General features: G+C 34.1%; 1 pseudogene; it reads right to left on the bottom strand.

Moving 5' to 3' along the window:
* Positions 1-3,744, bottom strand: LOC109838402 (annotated as a pseudogene).

Consider the following 12,046-nt stretch of genomic DNA (forward strand, 5'->3'; position numbering starts at 1 on the left):
TCACTTTATGAAGCCTTTTCTTGCATTTTTAGATGCAAAATCATTAATTAAACTTGTATAATCAAGCTTCTCCACTACATTTTTCTCAATTGACACTATAGCTAAGTCATTCAATCTTTTTTGTGACATAGTTGATCAAAGGTAAGATTTGATCAATTTTAACTTTGAAAAGCTTCTTTCTGCAGAGGCAATAGTAATAGGTATGGACAACAATATTCTGTAAGTAATCCAAGCATTCAGAAAAGTACCATCCAATTTCTTTAAATAATTTGGCACGTCAATTGCTTTTTTTGTTTCTTTTGGTAAGTATTCTCTCAAAAGTTTTAACTCTAAAAATAAATCTTCGCCATCAATATTAAAATGACTATCATGCTTTAAAGATTCTTCAAGTTTCGCACAATAAGCCTTCAAACTAGCATCATCAACAATGCTGAATTTCTTCAAATCAAATAAAAACCCAAAGACTTCTTCATAATGCCGAAATTGTTCAAACCTACTCTTAAGAGAAGAAATAGCTTGATAAAAACCCAAAGACTTCTTCATAATGCCGAAATTGTTCAAACCTACTCTTAAGAGAAGAAATAGCTTGATGCACTATATATAGAAAGTATTTAACTCTAAATGATTCTTCAGGAGATAATATTGTCTCTTCGGTAGCACATTCATCAAATTTCCTCTTCTTGCGAATGATACGCTTTTCACGAAATACAGCTTCAATTTCTATTTCAGATGCAACCTTTTTAGCTTTAGTAATGGGCTCCTTAAATCCATTTTCTCTGTATTTTTCAAAAAATAATATAAGCTCATTCAATTGATCTATAGCAATATCAATTTGCATGTCTTCCTTTTGCAAAAAATTGCTAACAGAATTAACAACAAATAATAAATTGTGTCAAATAATCATACCCAATAAGAACTCAAAATTCTCCATTTCATTTGTTGCTAAGGACTCAGCTTCACTCTTTATTTTTGGATCTCCATCGATACTTGTCAAGTGAATTAAAGCATCTCTTATTTCTGTAGCTTGAAATCTTACTGCTCTTATACTTTCAACATGACTTTTCCACCGTGTTTGTGACAATGGCTTAAGTGTGAGACCAGAAACATGTTCTTTGAAAATATCCCACCGCTTCCGTGTTTGTGACAATGGCTTAAGTGTGAGACCAGAAACATGTTCTTTGAAAATATCCCACCGCTTAGTAGAAGATGAAAACAAAGTAACATGTTCTTTGAAAATATCCCACCGCTTAGTAGAAGATGAAAACAAAGTATATAAACGTTGTATCACTTCAAAAAAGATATAGCTTCCGAACAAGAGTTTTCCATATCGCAAAGTGCGAGGTTAAGACTACAAAGTGCGAGGTTAAGACTATGGCAACCACATGGAGTGTAGAATGCTCTAGGATTTACTTCGAGGAGTCTTGTCTGCACACATGTATTTTTTCCTTTCATATTAGATCCATTGTCATACCCTTGTCCTATTACATTAGAAATGTCAAGTTCCAGAATCTTCAATACATCTTCAAGTTTGCTAAAAAGTCTCAGTCCTGACATGTCGTCGACCTTAAAAAATTCTAGAAAGAACTCTTCTACCTTTACTGGACTTTCTGAAACATCCACACATCATATTATAAGAGTCATTTGTTCTTCATGGCTTATATCTGGAGTACAATCTAGTATAACAGCAAAATATTTTCCTTCTTTGATTATTTTGATCATTGTATGATTGATCTCTCCCGCTAACATTCCTATCAGTTCATTTTGAATTTTATGAATGAGATAATGCTTATGATATTCACAACTTTGATAACGTCGAATATGCTCTTTCATTACCAGATCAAATTCGGCAATCATTTTAATTAAACTTAAAAAAATTTCATTGTTATCTTCATAAATCTTCTCATTATCCCCGCGAAATGCTAAACCATTTTTAGCAAGTATTTTTACAACAACAAATATTCTTAATAATACTTGTCTCCAATGTTCTCTCTCTTTGTTTAATATTTCTTGCATACTTTTTATCATTTGTTTTAATACTACGCAATCTCATTTCCAATTCAATCCAATTTCTCATGCAACTTATATGCTCACTACTCCCTTCATGACTTTGAAGTCTATGACTAAGATTCTTCTAATTTTTAAATCCTTCATTAATCAAAGAACCCATTTGATTCTTGTTTCCATCTTTTCTAAATAATTTGCAACAAAAGAAAAATACCACATTCAAAGAAGTTGAATATATTAGCCATCTCCTATCATGTTTCTCTCCATTTAACCATTGTCGAGTGTAATGAGTGGAAAAGAAATGTCTGCCTTCATTATCTTTAGGAAAATCAATAACAACTCTTTTGGGTCATCTTTCTACTAAAATATCTCTCAATTTTTTTATCAATATTGCCCCAGTTTGCTGGATCGTCAACATTCATGTTTTCATTGACATTCTCAATCCTAAGTTAAGTAGGTTCTTCAATGTTTCTATCACTTCTGCAGGTTCTTCAATATTCATATTGTGTTTAGTAGGTTCTTCAATATTCATATCATTTTTCTGTTCTTCATTTTAATTTTCTTCATTATTATGTTCTTCGTTATCATGCTCTGTATGTCTACTACTAAAAAACTTATCCAGCACTCCTGCTTGAGAATTTTCTAATTTTTCCAATTTTTGTTTCTTTTTTTTTCATATCCAGAACTATACTTTCTAGGAAGCATGATGAATGCTGAAAAAATATTGTCAATCAACAATGCAAATTCAGATCAACAAAAAATTATATACAAATACTAAAATACATAAGATCAACAAAAATTATAATTTATAAAGTTATAAAATTACCTTGAAATTTGAATAGCTTCACTTCAAACAAATTTCAGATTAATACGCTTGAATCCTAAAAAAATACACTTTTATCTCTTCTTCCTATTCAATAAACAATTAAATTGTGATCCAACAATAGTTAATTGACATAGACATTGTTTTTCACAGTTAATTGGAAATTCTATGTAAAAATTGTTATAAAATTACCTCTGACATCAAAATGTGTTCACATAAATTTCCCTAGGATGATCCCCCCCCCCACTCTTGATTTTTTTTGTGTTGTGCGGCGAGACAAGGACGGGAGGAAGAAGAGAGGTCACAGTGAGAGAGAGAGAGATAGGGTTTTCTCTCTTTTTTTTATGTAAGAGCGGCGAGATAGGGACGTGAGGAAGAGGCTGATGGAAGATAGGGTAGAGTTTTGTGTATTTATAGGAATTCTTTATGCTATTAGAACCCTCTAACAATTTTGCACAAAAGTCCTCTTATCTTTCCATATATATATATATCTATCTAAAACTTAGAATTATTACATTTGGGTCCCCTGTTTTTTGGGGCCCCATGCAAAGTCCTCTCCCGCCTATCCCATGGGCCAGCCCTGAAGAAAATATAACCTCATGCCTTCATCCGTAAGAAAACAAATAAAATATTAAAGTTTTATAATTTTGGAGTCCATATACCTAGAATAATGAACATTGAGATCAAATAGTCTTAAAAAAACGGCGTTTTCCAACGATGATGTTGGGCAAAACAAAGTCCCGAGATTACAATATAAAGACTTAGAAAATTATATGGGAATAAAATAGATTACGACTTACCACCTAACGAGCAGCAAGGAAAGGGAAGAGTTAGCTTCTCACATTTTCGTTGTCAATATTCCATTTAGAAAACAATAGGTAATTTTCTACGACTCGAGGTTGGGGCTTGAAGTCCATATGTCGAATGAACATGGAAATGGAAAAAACACTCAAAACAGAACAGCTAACTCCAATAGTGATGTTGAAGGAGCAAAATCCAAGTATTACTACATGTAGTCGTTATTAGATATTACAATATTTGTGCTATTTATCAGCTGGACTATGATAACCTGAAGTCCTTGCACCAAAAAAAGAAGGAAAAATTGCTTCAAGGACCCAAAAATAGAGTTTTCAAGTGGCCCAGCTCCATGTACTTTGTTCCATATGCCAAACCCCTTAAAATCCGAAAAAATTGTGACCGAGCCCCAAGTTACCTTCTCTCACCCTTATTTATAGCCAGAGACCCGAAAATACCCCTGACTTTCTATTCCAGCCTCAAAACGAACCCCAATTGCTAGAGATCGATCCCCGTCGCAATTAAGGCGAGGTGATGGTGGTTTTTGGGGGAAATTTTAGCGGGTTCCCTCCATTATATCTCCTAATAACCCACTCTTCTTTGCTTCGAGTTCATTTATGGTGTAAAGGGCACATTTATGAACTTAGGGCTTTTCATAACCCACTCTTCTTTGCTTCGAGTTCATTTATGGTGTAAAGGGCACATTTATGAACTTAGGGCTTTTGATCTTCAACAATCCGCTTGTCCTAACTCATTTATGGTGTAAAGGGCACATTTATGAACTTAGGGCTTTTGATCTTCAACAATCCGCTTGTCCTAACATTCCCTTCATAAATCCTCTTAAATCCCCTTTATTTATGGCAGATAAACCCCTGATTTGTATGATGTTCTTGGGTGAGAAAGCAGTGTTCTCAAGGATAACGTGTGCAACCTCTTTTTTTGAGTTCAACTTTGACATGGCTGAGAGGTTGAAGGTTCCATATGACATGTTAAGTCTGGTGTATAAATCTAAAAGGATCCCTGATCTGAGTTTTGAGATTGAGAACGCGGATGATATGAAGTGTATGGGGGAGTTTAGCTATAATATCAGGTGTCTGGAGATCTATATCTGAGCTACTATAGATGTAGATGTTTCCAAATGTCAGAACACCCAGAAGGAACCTCCTGAAATGTAAGTTATCTTTAAATTTTTGAAAAGTTATGAATTGTGTGAGTAAAAATATGGAGAAATGAGTAGTATAGCAAATTGTTTCAGGTTTAATGTTAGCTGTTAAATGTAATATGTTAACTGTCATCACACGGTTGTTAAGCTTTACAGTATATGTGTTAACTTTTAAAGATGCAGAATTTAACTACAAGCTGTGATCGTTATTTTAGGAAACAATATTTATATTTGTGCAGCATTATGAATACATTGAAGCCATAGTTTATTGATAGCACTTCTGTCGCAAATCATAGTTCAAAAAGAATTCTCAATGATAATCCCAGCGGTAACATTATAGTGCGATCCGATGACATTGTTAACAACACAGTAATGGTTCCTAGTTGGTGGCATAATGCATTAACTGAAGAGGGTCAAGAATTTGAAAGTGCTGAGGAATTAAGAACGGCGTTGACATACTATTCTATGGTCAAAATGTTTGATTATGAATTTAAAAAGAATGAACTAAAACGTATCCGTGTATATTGCCGATATAAAGAAACTTATGAGTGCCCATGGATGTTGTTTGCTTCATCTGTTAAGAATGAAAAGAGACTTTCAATCAAGAAGTTTGTTAATGAACACACTTGTGGGCAGCACGGGAAAAATACAAGTCGTTCAAGGGCATCCCGTAAATTCATTGCAATACAGTTGCAACCACTCCTGAAGGTCCGTCCAGAAATCTGCCCCGTTGATGTGCAAAAGGAGTTCCTCACAAACTACGGCCTTAGAACTGATTACGGTAAGATTTGGTGGGGGAAAGAGAGCACATGAGAAGATGTACGGGAATATATATGAGTCATATGATCAACTACAATGGTAAATTTTCTGCTTTATTGTTATAATGATTGTTAACTTACACTGATAACATGTTAAGTCTGTTTTTGATCATGTTTAGCTACAACTATAACATGTTAACTTTCAAAGTTTGTTTGTTAAAACACAAACTTAACATGTTCCTTATACAGTTTCATTGATAACATGTTAACTTTCATTGATAACATCGATAACATGTTCTTTGTTAAGTTTTTTTGATAACATTGATAATATATTAACTTTCTTTGTTTTCTTGTTAAGTTACACTAATAACATTTTACATTTCTTTGTTAGATTGTTAAGTTGCAATGATAATATGTTAACTTTCTTTGTTCGCTTGTTAAGTTACACATATAGCATGTTAACTTTCTTCGTTGGCTTGTTAAGTTACACTGATAACATGTTATATTTCTTTGTTAGGTTGTTAAGTTACAATGATAACATATTAACTTTCTTTGTTAGGTTGTTAAGTTACACTGATTACATGTTAACTTTTGCTGCTAGATTGTTAAGTTACACTGATAACATGTTAACTTTCTTTGTCCGCTTATTAAGTTATACCTATAACATGTCAACTTTGGATTGTTTCTTGTTACTTTTCTAGGTATGAGCGCATGGTTAAAGAGAAAAATCCTAACAACTATATACATGTTGAACAGAATGAGGGAAGGTTTTCAAGACTTTTTGTTTGTTACGTTGCATGCATCAATGATTTCTTGAGTGGATGCAGACCCCTTCTATTTTTGGACGGTACATTTTTGAAGGATCGATATAAAGGTATACTCATTTCCGCCATAACATACGATGAGGACCAGGAGATATTTCCCTTAGCATATTGTATATGAAATCAGGAGAATTTAATGAATTGGAAGTGGTTCCTTCAAGGTCTATGGTCCATGCTTTATGAGAGGGCTGACCCTTATAATTCTCCTCACCAATTGATTATAATTTCTGATGCGGACAAAGGAGTTAAAGAATCAGTAAAAGAATATTTTCCAGAAGCTCTACACTCAATATGTGTTCTATATCTCATTGAAAATTTCAGCTTAAAGCTTAAGGACTTGGGCATGTCGACACTCATGTTTTAGGTAACCTTCTCCAAGCTGCTTGTTATAAATACACAATAGGAAAATGGAATGATTACATGAAAGAGATATATGACATTGATTCAAGGGCATACAACATTACCGTGAACTACTCTCCTGATCAATGAGCAAATGCATTCTTCCTGAGAATAAAGTAACGTTATACATATGTTCTATATCTACGCTCATGTATGAACTTATTATGTGTAGCATGTTAACCTTAACTGGTAAGTTAATAACAAAAGGCCTGTAAGCTATTAACTATATTCGATTATTTGTTAACTGTTATATGCAACCTGTTAACTATATTCAATTTTTTGTTAACTTTTATATGTAACTTGTTAACCATAACCAATTATATGTTAACTCTTATTTTTAAATTGTTAACTATAAAACCTTATATATGAACTGTTAACTATAACTGTTAATGCTCTCCTAATATAATTTCAGGTATGGGCACTTAACATCTAATGTCGCTGAGTCTTTTAATAATTGGATAAGGGAGACTAGAATGCTACAAATTCTACAAATGGTTGAACATATTCGTAAACAAATAATGGCCCGAATCAGTAGTTGTCGGGTACTTGTAGAAAAATGGGGTTGATATCTCTGTCCAAAAGCAGAGGTGGTGCTTAAAGAAAATATAGAGAAATATCATCCATTGGATGTTAAACAAGCTACAAATGACATATTTTAAGTGCAATCACATAAAACTACACGGGTAGAACCGGAGAAGAAGACATGCACTTGCCATGCTTGGGACGTCATGTGAATTCCGTGTAAACATGCATGTGCAGTCATCTTGTACATGAAGAGAGACATTTATCAATATTGCGATTGGTTTATGTCTATAGAAGCATTTAAAAAGAGCTATGAGTTGATTCTGTATCCTATACCAGATTATGAGAACCGAAGTGTGCTAAGGGATGAGATTGTGTTACTTCCACCACATACTACCAAAAGAAAGGGGAGAAATAAAACACAGCATATCAACAATAGAACAGTTTTCAAACGGCCTTTGAAATGCTCTCGATGCCGCACCGAAGGGCACAACCGAGCAACTTACAATGAACCGATCGCCGATTGATATTAGGATTGTGAAACACTTTTGGGTAATTTTGTATGTATGAAATAGTGTGTGTATATGAACTAAAATACTTTGGTATATGTGTGAACTATAACCAAAATGTGATATAAAAATGATGTACAAATTTGCCCCCCTTAACTATTGAAATACTTATGTATGTCATCAGCTGGGTATATGAACGTTCTCATTTACCATGTTAACTGTAATATATAGCATGTTAACTGTAATACATAACATGTTAACTATAATATATACCATGTTAACTATAATATATAGCATGTTAACTATAATATATAACATGTTAACTATAATACATACCATGTTAACTATAATATATAGCATGTTAACTGTAATACATAGCATGTTAACTGTAATATATACCATGTTAACTATAATATATAACATGTTAACTATAATATATAACATGTTAACTATAATATATACCATGTTAACAATAATAAATAGCATGTTAACTATAATATATCGAGTAGTTCCGCCTTTCGTGTCGACTGGCATGTGTCGACTCATCCTGTCATGTATCGACTAAGTATGTCAAATAGTTCCACCTTTCGTGTCAACTGCCATGTGTCGACTCATCTTGGTTTGTTGTTGTCTCGTTTGGTCCGTCTTTCGTCTCGTCTCGTCCATCTGTTTAGTCATCTTGTCTGGTTTGCTGTCGAGTCGTCTTATTCTGGTTTGTTGTCAACTCATCCTGGTTTGTTATAATCTCATTTGGTCCGCCTTTTGTCTCGTCTCGTCCATCTGTTTAGTCGTCTCATCTGGTTTGCTGTCGAGTTGTCTCATCCTGGTTTGTTGTCGACTCATCCTGGTTTGTTATCGTCTTGTTTGGTCTGCCTTTCGTCTCGTCTTGTCCATCTATTAACTTATATCTGTAGGCTGTTAACTATATTGAATTATATGTTAACACTTATTTTATACTGTTAACATGATTCCCTTAACTATTAACTATTAATTAACACACATCTCCTGTTAATAATAAGTCATTTTCTGTTAATTGTATATCACACTCCTTGTATAACACCATTATCCTTTTAACTATAATCCATAAGTTAACATGTTAACCATAAGTTAATGTCAATCTACAAAGTAGTTCCGTATAAGTATCACATTACCCATAGATTTTGGAAAATTTATACAAGCAAAAGGGTAAAGATTGTTTTTTGTTGTATAGCTAAGATTCTTCCTCGGCCTTTACAATTGTGGTTGATGCATCATCCTTTAATTCTGGGTCATCTGCGTCTAGTGTGCCCTTAAGCCTTTTAAATTCTCGACCTATTATCAGCTTGGCTGCAAGCCTTGCACATACTACTTGTGACGAATCATCAATAGGCGTAACATGTAGTACATCACCTTTTTTGAGAATAGCCCGTACATAAAGGTAAACTTATATTCCACGGTCGTAGCTACAAATCAAAAAATATGAAATATATTTGTGGTTAGTTTGGTTAGGAAAATTCTTTAATAAATCATAAATCAATGGTGTTCAGTTCTAACATACCTTCCCTTTTGAGGCTCACATGGGATTTCTTTATATTGGTATGTCCTTCAGACTTTTTCAGGATCAAATTTGACCTTCGTATGGTCCGTGAAGTTGATAATTTTATTAATAGGCTCAATGTAAGCATTGTGAGTTACCGAGCTATAGTGTAGAGCTTCACATTCATCCAATCTAACTTCGAGACAATGCCAATGGTCATGACAAACGATTGGAAAAATGAGTATTGATCGGTCAGCGGCAATATGATGCTGTATATATACTTCATATAGCTACTGCAGATGAGGACGGTCACCATAGAGTGAATGTTGTTTTACAAAAATAAGTCAATAAGCAGAAGTGATATTTACAAAAATAAGTCAATAAGTCAATAACCGTTAATATGTTAACAACAATAGTTTACATGTTAACCATTGTAGTTAACATGTTAACTATTATAGTTAACGTGTTAACTGTTATAGTTAACGTGTTAACGATTATTGTTAACACGTTAACTATTGTTGATAACATGTTAATTATTGTAGGTTGCATGTTAACTATTGTAGATTGTATGTTAACTATTATTTATAAACTGATAACTTTCACAGCAGATATGTTAAATGTAAAAGTCATCCGCATGTTAACTATAATTTGTAACGTGATACCCGACCGCTGTAACATATAAAGTTGAGTATTTTGAGTAACAATCTTATGCAGAAAAATGATGACACGATCACATACTGCTTGTTTAATACAATGTTTTCAGGCAACTGTAACCATGACCGTAATCTGTCTAAGATCGTCTCGGTTACCTATAATAAAAATACAAATGTTACTCTTTCAAATCATAATGACTGACTCACTCAATATGTAACGTGCTTAAAGATTATGTTACTTTGTCATCGAGCCTTCCCCCTCAGAGCAAATAGAGTAGTTTCGTCCTTGTAATCGTGTTGTTATCTGTTACGATGACATCCATGTGCCTAAAAGCAATAAATTATAGTTAGGCTGTGGGTTAAAAAGCTATAGTGCACCATGTTAACATCTAAGAACTAAAACATAACACATTACATTCAGAATAACAAATTATAGCAGAGGGTTAACAGCTAAATCATGAAAGTTGACATGTAAACGCTGAAACATAACAAGCAGCTAGTAACATTCACAACTTATTGAAGAGAGTTAACATTAAAATACTAAATGTTAAAATCTTAATAATGTAAAATCAGCACTTACTGGCTACATTTCTGGTTGTAGTAATGCGTGAGCCATTTATTCTCCTCAGCTGTGAGTTTAGCTGGCACATCGCTTGGTATTCTGTAGTTATGTATAAAAGCCCCATCTCTATCCAACACACGTAAACTAAACGTGCCTACATCAGGAATATCCTCATTCACCTCCTTTAAAGCAGCATGATCAACATCAATCAAATCCGAGCTTTTTAACAAGTCCCACTTGGCAACGCTATCATCATGATAAACTGTTATCTTGTTAACCTTGTCACTGACAACAATTGGTTCATCTTTGTGCCCTCTTCCTTAGATTTTGGTTTCTTTTCCTCGGTGAACGGTGATGCAACCAGTTTACTTTTCTTGGTTGCTCTTGTGCTTGGAGCTCTACTCCTATAACCCACATATTTTTTACTCACCGTCTTCCTCGACCTCTTCATGATATTGCTGAGTGGAATATCCTCAGGCCCACCTTCCTCCTCCTGCATAGTCGTATGCACATCTTCGCATGTCTAAAATTTTGTCTCCTCTGCCAAATCAGATCTATTCTCAACCAACTGCTTGGCCTCTTCATTATTGCTCTTATCATCTCTCTCTTCATTCTTGTCCTCTTCGTTCTCAAATACGAACTCATTATTAAGGTTTTCTCTATCGGCCTCCTGCCTGTCCTCTTCATCCATGGTTTTTATTCCTTTCTTCTGATGTGCAATAAGCTTCTTTACATTGTCCTTTAAAACTTCAGGATCTACTATGTCACCAGATCCCTCCAACCCCTTAACTTTTTCGTTAAGTATAAAATCTCGTTCATGAAGGTTTGACAATATATTTTCTTGGAGACCCTCAATGCACGACATATTCTCTAGTTTAATTTATCAGCATTTTTCTAAAATTTCAGCTGCTCCTCAAATGATAACGCCTCAATCTCATATTTCCTTTGGAAAGAATCATCAATGGCTTTTGATATAATCTATAATTTAGAAAAAAATAGTTAACATGTTTTTTATAAAGGTTAACAGTTAAAGGCCTACAGTTAACACATACAACTTAAATCCAGACAGTTCACATGTATGCGCTAATTATTAACATGAAATCTGAGAACTTACCAAACCTATTGATGGTCTCTTCTTATTTTCCTTCTCTTCTTCCTTTTTTTCACCCTTCTTTTCTTATCCAATCTTCATCCTCCTATCTGCTGCTTTCTTCTCCTTCCTAAATTTTCCCGGCGAAGACTATATCTGCTTCTTTGCTACGAGTAGTAGGCGTGGTTGAATCCCTTTACTTCTAACCTTCATTGAATCAGCTTCCCTCATCAATGGCCTTCTGAGTGGATATTTTTCTACCCATGGGTCAAATTCAACAATTGGTTTCTGTACAACAGTAATGCTAGCTTTTTCAGTCTTGGCAACTATTGTGTCCTTTCGGATAGATCCAAACTTCTCACCGATCATCACCCAGTTAGTGAAGGGTGACTTGAATCTATTGCTCAGGGCATATCTTCTAATCCCCGTTAT

This window comes from Asparagus officinalis, chromosome 4, assembly GCF_001876935.1.
Source record: "Asparagus officinalis chromosome 4, Aspof.V1, whole genome shotgun sequence".
Taxonomy (NCBI): domain Eukaryota; kingdom Viridiplantae; phylum Streptophyta; class Magnoliopsida; order Asparagales; family Asparagaceae; genus Asparagus; species Asparagus officinalis.